Source organism: Canis aureus, chromosome 31, assembly GCF_053574225.1.
Source record: "Canis aureus isolate CA01 chromosome 31, VMU_Caureus_v.1.0, whole genome shotgun sequence".
NCBI classification, from domain to species: domain Eukaryota; kingdom Metazoa; phylum Chordata; class Mammalia; order Carnivora; family Canidae; genus Canis; species Canis aureus.
The window spans coordinates 24,948,038-24,961,656 of NC_135641.1; the positions used below are offsets into that span (position 1 = coordinate 24,948,038).

At 44.6% G+C, this 13,619-nt stretch overlaps 1 long non-coding RNA gene across 1 annotated transcript in view; it reads right to left on the reverse strand.

Moving 5' to 3' along the window:
- The window catches only part of LOC144302575 (uncharacterized), an 80,407-nt gene that overhangs the window by 23,019 nt on the left and 43,769 nt on the right, over nucleotides 1-13,619 (reverse strand). The window contains exons 10-12 of the long non-coding RNA XR_013369489.1: nucleotides 4,718-9,982; nucleotides 4,275-4,420; nucleotides 3,748-4,165 (exon numbers count right to left, since the gene is read on the reverse strand). This is a non-coding gene — a long non-coding RNA (uncharacterized LOC144302575). The remainder of the gene's footprint in view (nucleotides 1-3,747; nucleotides 4,166-4,274; nucleotides 4,421-4,717; nucleotides 9,983-13,619) is intronic.

Consider the following 13,619-nt stretch of genomic DNA (forward strand, 5'->3'; position numbering starts at 1 on the left):
TCTCAGTAGCTCCGATTGAAGTCACAGAACTGCTCAAAGACAGGGCTCCACATAGAGACCCAGAAACCCAGGACCCACACTGCCACAGGCCAGGACTCTGGCCATGTCCTTAGCACACTCATGGTTACTGTCCACCCACATGTGTGCTTGTTTGTGGGCACTCACGTAGGCATTGTCACAGTCCTCGGGCGGGCACAGAGGGTGACGCATCCGTGCAAAGGAACCACCCACAGAGTCTCACCTCCCCCAGGTCACCATCCTCAATGATCCCCACACCTCCAGCACCGCCTACACACTCACGTACCCACAGGGCGTTGGGTTGTCTGTTTGCAAATCTGGAGTTTTATACATTGGACCACAATGTCTTTCAGCCAGTGGAGACAGGTACACCTACCTATGTGCTGATGACTCTCCTCCTCTAACCTCCATCAGCACCTTGCCCCTCAGTATACAGCTTCTGCCGGTGTGCTGGCGTGAGCACATCTGCATTCACCTCCCAGCTTTCTCTGGGAACATTAGTTTATCTCCCTGAGCCTCAGTTTTCTCACCTATAAAGTGGGACTAGTGGCCCTGCTTACCTTCCTTACATTGGTATTCCCAAGATGCAATAAACTAATGCATGTGAAGGTGCCTCATGAGCACAGTCAGGCACAATGCAAGCATGTAAGGTTCACAGGAGTCACAATAGTGGTAGACACTAGGTTCTGCTACTAAGGAAAAGCCCCTTTCCAAACATAAGGGCACAATTCAAATCCAGATATTCCTTGAGTGTATAGTCTATGCCAGACACATAGCAAGGGATTGTTGCCAACATTAACCATAACTATTCTATCACTGAATTTGATAGTGTTTTGGCTTAATACTTATATGGCTGAAGTCACATGTTTATTTTGAGGTTTTAATATTTACACATGTTCATGAATTTTACACATATCGAAATAGAAACAATAGATAAACAGAGAGGTGTGTGTGTACGCATGCGTGTGTGTTTGAGAGAAAAAAAAGACTTTCCCAGGAGTTAGGAATGAAGTATAATGAAAAAAAAAAGTATAAGTTCTGGAATAAGACATTCATACATAGGTTCAAATCCTGACTATGACTTACCAGCTTTTTCTTTTTTTTTTTTTTTTAAGATTTTGTTTATTCATTCATGAAAGACACAGATAGAGAGAGGGGCAGAGACACAGGCAGAGGGAGAAGCAGGCTCCACGCCGGGAGCCCAATGTGGGACTCGATTCCGGGTCTCCAGGATCACGCCCTGGGCCGAAGGCAGCGCTAAACCACTGAGCCACCCAGGCTGCCCGGACTTACCAGCTTTTTGACTCAGGAAAAGTTTTGAATTCACTGAAGCCTCAATTTCTCCACATTACAAATGGAAATAAGGAGAACTCTCTCATGGGTCTGCTGTGCAAAGGAAATAAAATCCTGCACACAAAATATTGAACTGTGTCTAGCACAGAGAAGGCTCGAGAAATGTCACTACCCCTAGGATGGCTGCCTTTCTTTCAGGCGCTATGTGACCTGGGGCAAGTCACTCAGAGCCTGCACATACTTCTCATCTATAGAAGGAGAGGGATAAATGTGACAATTCCACGGATTCCTTCCAGCCCCAGGATGCCAGTCTCATATATCAAATATCTATTTCACGCAAGTACGTGGATTTAAATGATGAGCATGGCCAAGGGGAAGCCCTTTCAGCCTGATGTTTGCTCCATTTCCAAAGCGTTTCCTTTCTCTGAACGTACCATTTGCTGGCTCTCATATTTTCAATACAGAGCCCATTGATGGCTAAGAAAAGAAATGTCCAGCGCAGCTGCAGGTCCACTTGAGCCCTCCCAGCGAGCGCCCTCAAGCCCACTCTCTGTGAGCTCTGTGTTTGCAGAGCCTGTTGTTGTAGCGATGTCTGGAATCCTCGACACCTGCACATCAGCTTCCTGGGCATTTCCACTCCCCTCCTCCGCCCCCCACCCTCGGCTTCCATTTGCATCTGAAATGCAGCTGCTGGGGCCCTAAGGAGGGGAGCCAAGTGGACAGGACATCTCCTTGTCTGCTCTCCCTCCCTTGAGTCAAACCGAATCTGAAGCGCCTCTGTGCGAGGGCTTTTGTTGCCTCGTCATTATGTTTAAATGAGCCTCATCTGCAGGAGCATTTTTTTTTTTAATAAAATAAAATAAAACCACCACAAAAGACCAAAGCAGATGACATCTGTTCTTTCGATGAAAGCTTTTTTTGTCCTGAATTAGACTAAAAAAAGAAGAAAAGAAAAATTGAAAGGGGCTGGGCCTCATTTGTACCATTCCTCCCCCCTCCCCAAAACAAAACAAACAAAATGAGTCTGTGTGGGGGGCAAAGGGGTGCTGAATGGATAAGAAGCAGAGGAGAGACAAGGGCAAATAAAAGAAACCCTCTCCACTTCTCCAGCAGTTTTGCCGTCACTCCACACTAGGAATATGCAGGCACCATTACTTTAAGTGCCACTGATTTTGGAAGGTGTTCAAATTTCTGTTCTCCGTGCTCATTTCATGTGCAAAATATTTAACAACTCTTTAGCTGCTATCCCAGCCTTCTCCTGTAGTCTTTGTTTATTATATACAGCAGGTGGGTCTGATGCAGGTGGTACCTGGGTATAATTTGAGAAACAGTGATCTACATCCCGCTAACCCCTAAATCTTTATCTACATCTTAGCTCTTGTCTATAAACTAAACCATCCACCCAGCTCTCACATTGAACTTCATCCTTTCTCTGTCAACACCTGCTTCTTGTTCACTGAACCCTACCTAGCCTGAATCCTGGATTCCTTGACACCTCCTTCTTCCACAAGCACACCACATCCAACCCATGGCCAAGTCCTGGCAATGTTTCCCCAAAACATCTCTGATCCTTCCTCTTCTCTCCGCTCCATTGTCACTGCCTAAGTCCAGGCCACCTTTACCTCTTGCTTAAGATGTGTCAAAACATGCCCCACCCAGGAGCCAACCTTGCTGATTATGATCACTCTTCAAGCAAAACACTTTATGATTCTTGGATAGGGTTTAAATCCTTCATCTTGGCTTCCCAGAAAGTTCATGAGCTGGCCCTGCCTACCTCTCTGACTAATTTCCACCTACTGCCCTCTATCCCACCCCAACCAAGCTTCCTCAAGTCCTCGACCTTACTTCATGCTCTCTCACCTGGGGCCTTTGCACGTGCTGGTTTTTCTACCTGGAGCACCCTCTGACTCTACATGTAGACTTGAGGTCTCAATTTAAATGCCATTCTTCTACGAAGCTTTCCCTGACCACATCTGGCCACCTCTCACCCAACCACCAAATTAAGTTAGTACCCCAACTAAGTATTCTCAACACCGTGCTACCCCTCTCAGAGCATTTGCTCAATTCATTGTGATTACTTATTCAATATTCTGTCCTCCTCATTGAAAAGTCAGCAACAATGGAGTGGGTATCTCCCTTATTTTGTCAAATATTAACAGATAAACTTCAATGCAGCTTCCTGCAGCATTGCTAAAAAGACCACTTTCTACAAAAGGCAAATATATAATTCTGTAACAGAATTATTCCTTTGGGATTTTAGGTGTATTTCAAAATAGCACCATAAATCCAGACTAGAAAGGTTGTCCACAGCTTCAGTTTCATTGCCAGGTCTTAGTCCTGCACAACCAAACTTTGTTGTAAGTTCCAAAGATAAGACTCTTTCATGGACAAAATTAACCTGCTAAACCTCCCTCTTGAAGTCTATAAGACCATTACCTCCTGAAGTTTTCTCTTTCATCTTCCTCATAGTCCTTGATGCTTGTCAGGCTCCTTCCATAGCAAAGAACACAGAGGAATATGGGAGGCAGGTCGAGGAATGGAGCCAACTAGCCTTGACTGTTGGCCAAGTGCCAGGCACTCTTCAATGCCTTCCATGCTCTCTCCTAATAGTTCCATGAGGTACACACCATCTTCCTCCACTCACCAATATGAAAACTGTGGCATAGGAGGTGAAGCCACAGGCTGTGGTCACAATTCTGTAAATGGCAGAGCTGGCACATGAACTCAGATCCACCAACTCAAATTAGTCAACTCTTCGATTCTAGGCTGGCACCTTTCAAGGAGTAGAAATCTCAGAAGAGGAATCTGGCACAGAGTAGTAAGTTATCTCCCAGCCTGAGAATCTAGCAGAACCCTACAGTGCAGACATGGGAAAGAACAAAATTAGCAGGGCCAAAAACTATTTCTACTGAAAGGCACACAAATTTGAAAAGAACAGACTGGAAACCAGGAGGTTCTCTCACCTTTTTCAGATGTTGCCAGCCTGGTCACTTCTCCCAGGCAGGCATCATACTGTCCAAGGCAGAGCATCAGTCTTCTGTAAGTATCTCTCCACATCCCTCATCCACTTAGCTTCTTGGGGGGCAGGGACCTTACTACTTTAAGATAACTGACTAAAACAAAACAAAACAAACAATCAAAAGCCTCCATGATTGACAACCCAACCATTTTGTTCTTCAGGCCAACATAGCAAGCTTAAGATTTTAGTTTGATGGTAGGATTTGTCCATAGTTAGGCTGCTGCTTGTTCCCTTCTGGTCATCTCACATTCTTTCTAGGATTTTCTCCCTTAGGAAGTGGAAATGAAGCATGTTTGCAAAATCAGAAAGTGGGGTGGTTCTACCAAAGACTGCTTTGTTCACTAGACCGCTAGTTATGAATGAGTGGGGGAGATTGAATTTGCTTACCATTAAAACCCCTCCGCATACTGGAATTCTAGAGGCTGAAATCCAGCACATACACAGAGCTGAGATGGAAAATCCTATGTGAGGTCAATGCTCCTCAATGATTCATCGACTAAACACAACAACACACTTTCCCACTTTCTTGATGAACAGGTGGGCCAACTGTCATGATACTCTTTTCCCATCCTGGGCTAAAGGAATCTCAGAGTAGAATCTGGAGTGACCAAAGAAGGGTAGGGAGAAGTGAAAGTGGTAGATAAATAATAAGTGGACTTTGACTGAGCATTGAGTATCAGATACTGTAAAAATACTATTACATATGTGATTTAATTTAGTCTTAAATGCACCTTCAGATTGATGGTTTTAGCCACATTTCATAGATAAATCAAAGTTCAGAGATATTCACTGGTTTTCTGGAAGACATGACTCCTTGTGTTCTCACCTTCTTTCAGATTTCTGTATCCACTCTGGAAGAAATTTTTGGACTGAAAAGGAATCAGAGCCATGGGTTTGGTAGGAACATACCTGAAAAAACTTTAGGCTCTGGCCTAGACTGTTTCAACATCTCTTTTAAAGTCTCCAAGATTATTTAGGCAACAAGAAATTCCTAAATAAATGGAGAATTGTGAGGAGTGAACCTTGAATTGTTGATATATGTATTCCCTATGATTTCCCAGGCTGGTTAAAAGCAGAGACAATGACTGGAGGGGCTAAAAGAAGGGAGATGCAGCAGAGATGCAGCTACCCTGGCCGGGCATGGGAGGAAGAACAGGGGCTGTGTCTAATCCCTAGTACGCAAGCCACTGAACTCTGAATGGAGGGGAAAAACAAAAAACAAAACTCCTGGTCTCACATTCCTTCCATGGCCAACCAATATCCTAACATCTCAAAGTTCTGTGTAAAACAAATGTCAAGTTGAATTCCATAGCTAGCTATTGAATAAAGATGACTATTCCCATTCTGTGGCTAAGGAATCTCAAGTATTATGAAAGTCAATGCATTGCCCATTCTTTCTTTCAATAAATATTAATTAAGCTCCTACTATATGCCCAGAACCGCGTACAGTGGCAAATCAAGCAGACATAAAGCTTATAGAGTAGTGAGTAAACAGTCATTAAACAAAACTTTAGTAGAAAAATAAATATAAAATTACAAATTATCACATATTCACGAAAGGGAAAGCATAAGGAAGTGTGAAGAGACATAATAGAAAGAATGGCATAGTTTTCATCGGTGGGTCAGGAAAGGCCTGACTGTACAGGTGACCATTACTCTATGAGCCAGGATGGGAGCAGAGGGGCAAAATGCAGAAATAGCCTTTGCAAAGGTCCTGAGGCTGGAAAGCAAGTGGCCAGTGTAGTAAGGGGGAGGGGAGAGAGAGAAGGTCAGAGGGCAAGAAGGGAGCATATTATATAGGTCTCATAAACCATGGCAAGCACTTTGAACTTAGTGCAATTGGAAGCCATTGAAAGGTTTTAAACAGGGAAGAGATGTGACCTGATTAGCGTTAAGAGATATCTCACTAATCCTGGCAAATGGATCAGATGAGGATGAGAAACTATTGCTGAAGTCCCTCTAAGTGCTGATAAATTAAGCCCAGGAAAACATAAGTCTTAGACCTTTACCCAAAGTCTTCTTTAAGAAACCATTATTTATTATTTATAGTCTCAAAATATAGATATCATTTTATTAAACAGAATCATACTTTTTTCAAATTACTTATCAACTAAAATGATCTAAAGGGGTTGCTTCAGGGCAATGCAACAACTAGCTGGCTTCCCTGGTCACCTTTTTCTACTTTTCAAATTTTCCAAGAATAGAGATTGAGGAGGGTAGCCATAATTAAGGAATACATCTATAGGTCATTTGCATCTCATTCTCCTACTCAGCCTCAACTACATTACACAGCAGCAGCAACAAATGTCAGTGGCAGGAAGTACACAACAAGAAGAATTAACCACAATTTTTTTTCATCCAAACTTACACACACACTATCACACACACATACAGTTGGTTTGAAGTGGGGTGGGGGGAGGTACCCAGCCTTCTCACATTTTTAACCAATAGGATCTCATGGCAGCCATCAAAACAACAGCTTTTCAGTCAGTTGACCTTTCGTGATGGAGGGTTTTGCGGGGAGAGGAGAGAGAAAGGAAAGAGAAAACTTGGGCTTTGCGTCATTTGTCAGTCTCACAGTTGAACACTGAATCAGTCTTATGTTAGACACATTAATTTGATTAAGATACAATCCATGGGTCATTCGGGCATATAAAGTACGCCTGCTTAATTGCAAAATTAACAATGAAATAAGATAAATCATTACCAAACTGGAGGTTATTCTGGGACTCCTGGATTGCTCCCCACCCCCAACACACACACACACACACACACACACACACACACACACTCAATTCATTTTCTCCATCTATTGTTGTTTTTGACACTTAGAAGGAAAAATTCAGGCTAAGGCAACAGAACATGGCACGCCAGCAGTCAGCTCTTAAGGCATTGGTTGAGGGAGCTAAGGCTCACTCGAAACAGGAACTACTGGTAGACCCATCTCCCAAAAAATTCCAAGAGTCCCTCCAAAGTGTGCCTAACCATCTGAAATGCGCAGGCACTCCAGGAAGTTATCTGTAGCCTCAAGAAATTCAGTTTGCAATGTGAGGGCTGAGATCCTGGTTTCCATATTTACTACATTACTTCTCGCCTGCCATTTTGTTTCTTTCTAGAAGCAGGCTGATTTTCAGGCTCTGAGCAACTTCTGGTCAATTATCTGCCAAATATCCACTATGAAAATATAAAAATGAAGACTTGATCCTGCATCTGAACAAGCTTTCCCTCTACTTGGTCACTGGGTTCTGTCCCCCCTGTGACTCCATGAGACACACCTGGCTATGGCTTACTGCCCACTGACTTGCTGTAGTGAAGACATGAAAAGCACCGTGGGACATAAAAAAGGAAATTAATCAGATAGCATGTGGCCTTAAAAGGAATTAGGAGGAGTTGGTCATTCGGAGAAGGGGAGAGGAAGGCATTCCCAGCAGAGGGGACAGGATGAATCAAGGCAGGGAAGCCTGTGTGCACATGAGGTATGTGGTCATTACTGTGGTGTAGAAAAGCAACAGCCAGGTGTTTTTCCCATCTTGAAGGAAAGCATTAGTGGCCAAACATATACTCCAAATCTGGGAGAATTAAGCCCTTGTCCCATGCAATACAGAGGAAAGAATTCTGGGTTGGAACTCAGGAGACCCATTGTTCCTGCATCTAACATATATGTGACCTTGAGCTTGGTGTTTCACCTGTCTGTGCCTGGATTTGGCATCTGCAAAATGGGAAGAAAGATCTCTTTCACAGGGTCCTTTTGAGGGCTAAATGGGAAAATGTACGTGAAAGTTTAACTCCAAAGTGTCAAATCCTTTTTGACTAGAGGGTAAATCATAGATAGCAAACTGAAGAAGGTATTACTCTTATTTCCCATGGGCACTGTCATGACACATTCAGGGATCAGCAAGCCCTCCAGTGGCTGAAGCATAGGGAGCATAGCTAAGGCCGGCTCAGACAGACTCTTGAACGTGTGTAGATTTTGTATCTCATTCCGTTTAGAAGCAGGTTTATCCATTATTATATTCACTTAACAGATAAATAAAACTGACTCTTACAGAATATGCAAAGTGAAAAATAGAACCAATCATCTAAACTACTTATTCCGTGCCCTTGCAAATGACCCTATCACAGCTTCCCCGTTCCCTCTCAGCCCTAGTGCTTCTTAACTATGCTGTACATGGTGCTGCAGCCAGACCCCAGTACATGCACCATTTCTGAGTTCCAAGATGCCAGAGTCTGGGCAATCCCACATGTGGCTCAAGGAGACTGGTGTTTATGTTATGGCGCTGACTGTAGACTATACACTCCCTAGAGACTTCATGAGATAATGCAGGGACATTCCTAGAAGAGCTTTCTGATGGAACCCCAAGCAATTTGGAGCAAACCAAAGAGAGAGAGAAGCAAATTTGCCACCCTGTGGAAGCAAAGACTTAGCAGTGTGTGACACCTAAGTTTACGAGATGATGGAAAAAAGAAAATTCTAAAATCGTTGACTCCCCTCCGGCACTTTCATCGTGAGAGGCTGAAAACATTTTACAGACGTGGATGTGCACTTTTTTTCATCGGCAGCTTACTTCATCCTCCCAGAACGGCAAAGCTTCCCCTTCTCTCATTTTTAAGACATGTCGACCAGATCAAGTGAGAAGACCTTTGAAAACTGCCATGCCTGTGGTGATCATCGCTTAGAGACAGAGACAGAGCAGGCCTTGACACTTGTTCCATTCATCCCAGGTGGCAACTACATCTCTCTGTTCTCCTGCTATTACATGGGAAAGAAGAGATGGATGTGAAGGTGTCAGCTCTGCTGTGTGTCCTTGAGCAGATTAATTTACATTTCTGGCTTTGGATCTCTTTTCATCATTATCCTCACAAGGCAGACATGACCTCTAATGTTCCTTCCATTTCAGATACTTCACGAAACTAGGACTCTTCCAACTGTGCTCTATTAGCAGGGCCAAGAGCCACGCAGAAGATCATAGCTGGCACCTCTGCTTCCTCACTTCTAAAATGAGGGTAATAACACCTACCATGCAAGGTGGCTGGAAAGATTAGATATAATATATGCAAAGCTGCTAGCACAGGGCCTGGCACCCCGCAGGTGTCCTGTAGGAGGAGGTTTTTAAATCAAAACCTAAGGATTTCCAGGATGTACCTCTCCCAGCCCGATCTCTGTGGTCCCAGGTAGTTTGGTGGCTTGAGCACATGGCCCCTGACTGACTCCTGGCCACAGGGAGTCCCAAGTCCAAACAACAGAACAGGGTTTTAGGCTCTTCTGTTCCATCTAGAAGCCCCATGGAAAGCCTGCCAAGTTTTCTATTTCCTCTGGCTGGAACCTTGTGGCCGTGACTGCAGGCTAGCTCCAAGTGTCTGAAAGGGAGGTTTTTCCAAAGGCCAGCCATTTGCTCCACTGTGCTGGAGCCTGCAAACGCTTTCTCCATCCCTTGCAATCGAGAGGCGAGGGAGTGCAGGGGACTGGGAGCCTGAAGCAGGACCCAGGATGTCCTTCTGTGTTTGCTTTGCCCAGTTGCCCTCTCCTGAGGTGCAAAGCACTCGAGAAGGGTTAAGTCTTCCTCACGACAGTGACGTTGTCGGAGATACTGTGCAAACAAGAAGCCGTAGAAGTATGTCTCACTTGCTCCGAGTCCCCAACCACTGCAGAACCTGAAAAAAAAAAAAAAAATCAGAAAATTCCACTTGCTTTTTCCTATTTAATGAGGTCGAACATTCTTAAGGAATGAAAAGCACAGCTCCAGCCTAGCTTTTAATTAGCTTCAGGAGCCCTTGTTTCAAACTAGCCTCGTTCCCAAAGCTATTCTCTCTCTGCTCTGAATGAGATGGAAATTCAATTGCATCCGCCTTGTCAAGTCATAATAAGATGCTCCCCCCACTCAAGGGCACATGGGGAAAGACACTCAGTAGCCAGACAGACGCTGTACTTTTTGACCTCAGCAGGACACCAGAACCTTAAAAAGGGCACTTTAAAAACTCTAGTTTATACCAAACTTGGTGTTGTTTTCGTAACCTCATGATGTGAACTTGGGCCAGTTTTTCCACATGTCCAGGGGGAAAACATGGACTTTAGAGCCAAACAGACCCAGAATCAAATCCTACCCTCTCATCCAGGTGTCTGTGCCAGTTAAGTAAGCGCTCATAGCTCCTGTCCCCCTCGTTTGTGACACAGATGTTGCTGCTTGCCTTGCGAGATGACTGGAGGGACCAAATGAAATATTGTGAGTGAAGCACAATGCCCTGGATGTCATCGGCACTCAAACACTGCTCTTCCTCTTTCCTGCCATCTATAGAACAGGATTAATCGCTCCCACTTTGCCTGTTTTGGTGGGTTGGACTAATGACTCAAAGGGAGTATATGGAGAGAGGGTAGGAGCCTGGGTTTTGTACTCAGAAGTGAGGGGTCAAAGCCCAATCCCGCTCCCTGCTACCTGTGCCACCCTGGGCAAGGTCCAGGGCCTCACCGTCTGTTCTCATGGCAAGTGGGGTACATCAGTAGCTCCTCCACAGGACCACTGCAAGGACTAAATGAGATAGTATCCAAAAAGCCCTTGCCTAGTGCCTGGCACAGGGTGAGCACGCAATAAGTATTAGCTGCTAACAGCCGCCACCGCAGTCGAAGTACGCTGTAAAATTTAAAATCCTCTCAGATGCCCATCTCAAATCCTTTCTGGAAGGGATGTGCCAATGTTACCGATGCTTATGTAAATGTAAGTGGTTATTATTTATGTAGGAGAACATTACTGAGCCTTATTCAGGAAGAGGGAGAGAACAATGCAGAGGAAGGAAAAATTTACGATGGTCTTCAAAGGGGAAAGAGAAGAAAATCACTTCTCACCCAGCACCGTAGCAGCAGCCAAATATATTAGCTCAGAGCTGCCTGTCTGCAGAAGCTACATCAATAGAGTCTCCTCTGAAGAAAGAGAAAAGGGAGAGGAAAGGAATGGAAAAGAAAGGGAAGAAAACCTCATCCTATTTTCTCTGAAAGTCACCCGAAGGCTGTATTTATCCAGCAGAATCTTGCTAAACACCCACCTCAGGGGAGATGCTGTGCCCTGAAGCCCAGCTCGGGCCCTCGGGGAATCTGCAGTCTAATGAGAACCTTACAACAAGTACATAAATAACTAATTAAAGGTAGAAAGTGAAGTGTCATGAATCATTATCATCATCATTATTAGAAGTCGTTTTTATGGGATTCCCTATAGTTGGTATGCCACCCTTTTTTCCAAAAAGAATTAGGGGCGATTTGTGACATAAAAGACGATATACGCTGAGCAGTAAACAAAACTAGAGCTAGAAACTTGGATTAGAGTGAAAAGAAATGGCAAGGCTAATATAATTGTTGGGTGAGGCATCAGATTCAGCTTCGGCTCTGAGCTTCCTGGAAGTCAGGGCAAAATGGGAAACTCGTTCTTATAATTTATTGTTTCTTCAATGTGGATGCTCTCTTAAGCCATATACAGAAACCTACGCAAGGCCTACTTCACTAATCTTGTACTTTCTATACAATCATCAAATGCAAAAGGCATGCATGTCTGTGGAATTTTGAGACGCTCAGGTGCGCCACTAATCATTATCAACATTTAAGACTATGATTTGGAGTATGAATTACTATTTTGCTGCAGTTTCTCGTTTCTGCTGGGACCATTTCCCAACTAGCAGCTATGCAGGATGCAGGCTGTTTCCCTCCGAAGGTTCATAAGGAAAAATATGTATACTTTAAAACACGGAGCAATTTTTGTATCATGATGCTAGACCCGCTAATTTTATTTTCAATGAGATTTCACTATTCCAGAGGGCTTTGATGTGTCACAGGACTCTCTTGGCTTAATTGCTGCTGTTCTCAAGTCATGCCCACTTAGACAGGTAGGTGGGAGTGAGTAGAATTAGCCAACTGTACAGAAAAATCAAAGACACTTGCAAGGGTACCTAGTTCTGAGAATTGCCATGAATTTTGCATGCCACTGACTAAGAAAGGAAGGAAGGAAGTGACATCTTGAAGGCCCCCGGTTTGGGCGGGCTGCGGTGAAGCCGACCAGCTGTTATTCTTTTTCTGGCTGGTTTCTGGCCCGTTGTGATGTCTTTTATTAACCTAGGAGAACTTGAACTTTAAAACCCGTTTTTAAAAGATTCTGTTTTGCCCTCTTTTCTAAATCCGATGCATGAAAGTCTCGTGAGTTTGATTAATGAGAATGAATTTTTTTTTTTTAAATAAGAAACAAAAATACAAGACAAGTAACAAAGAAGGGGAAGAGGTGCTGCGCCAAGAGAGATCAATAAAGAATCGCCAAGAGGAGGAGGAGGGAGACAAAGGCAGTCAGAAGGCCATGGTTCTGGTCACTTCTCTGTTCGGGCCTGTCCTTCCCCCTGACAGGGAGTGCCCAGGCTTCGACCCTCTAGAGAGAGAGCCCTGCTCAGGGACAAGGCTGGACAGAGAGTCTGGTCACACGTGCCGGCCAATACCACACACATCTGTTTGATTTGGCACTGCTCACCGACCAGCTGCTGGCACAGAATCAGAAAGGGCAGGTGGGGGCCTTGGGGAAGGGGCAGGAAGGGGAGCAGGGATTATGCACAGTTGTTCCCAAAAGGAGAAAGGGGTGGGGGGGGGCTCGGGAGGAATGAGTAGAGGGGCCCGGGGGCAGGCAGGGGCAGGAAGCCCACAGCTGTGGTGGTGGGCACTGCTGCTAATCGCCCTCTGCAGCAGGTGAAGTTCCTGAGTCAGAGTCCGCAGTTACTGGTGATGTGGCTTCAGTAGAAATTCAGGCACTAGGCCAGGTTTGGGCAAAGTGTCAGGAATGCTTTATCACTCTCCCCTTTGACCCATCTACTATCTCACTAACGGGGAGCCTTCCCAGACTTCCAAACAAGCTGCCATGTTGTCCCTCTTTTGCCTACAAGGTTAAATGTTTTGTTTCCTACCTCAAGCGTTTTGTTTTGCTTTTTCTTTCTAAGCTCACAAAGACTTACTTTCTCTAAGCTGTTAAGATCCTCCCAACTATCTAGAGAGAAAGCTGGAAAGAATAAGCCTTCCCACTTAACGGAGGCCCTAGAAGTGTAAGCAATATTCCTGAAGTCACCTGGCTCAGCCAATGGAAGAACAATTTAGGCAAATGCTGACTCCTCCACCTCAGCACCATTTGCTCTGCCAAAATTTGCTCTGGTCCAAAGTATCAACCATGTGCCAAGAGGTTGAGTTGGTGAGTGGTGCATGGACTCACCGGGGGGGAGCTGTATTATTATGTAACCTCAGTGTGAAATCTTCCACAAGCATAAATTCTTTGTTCAC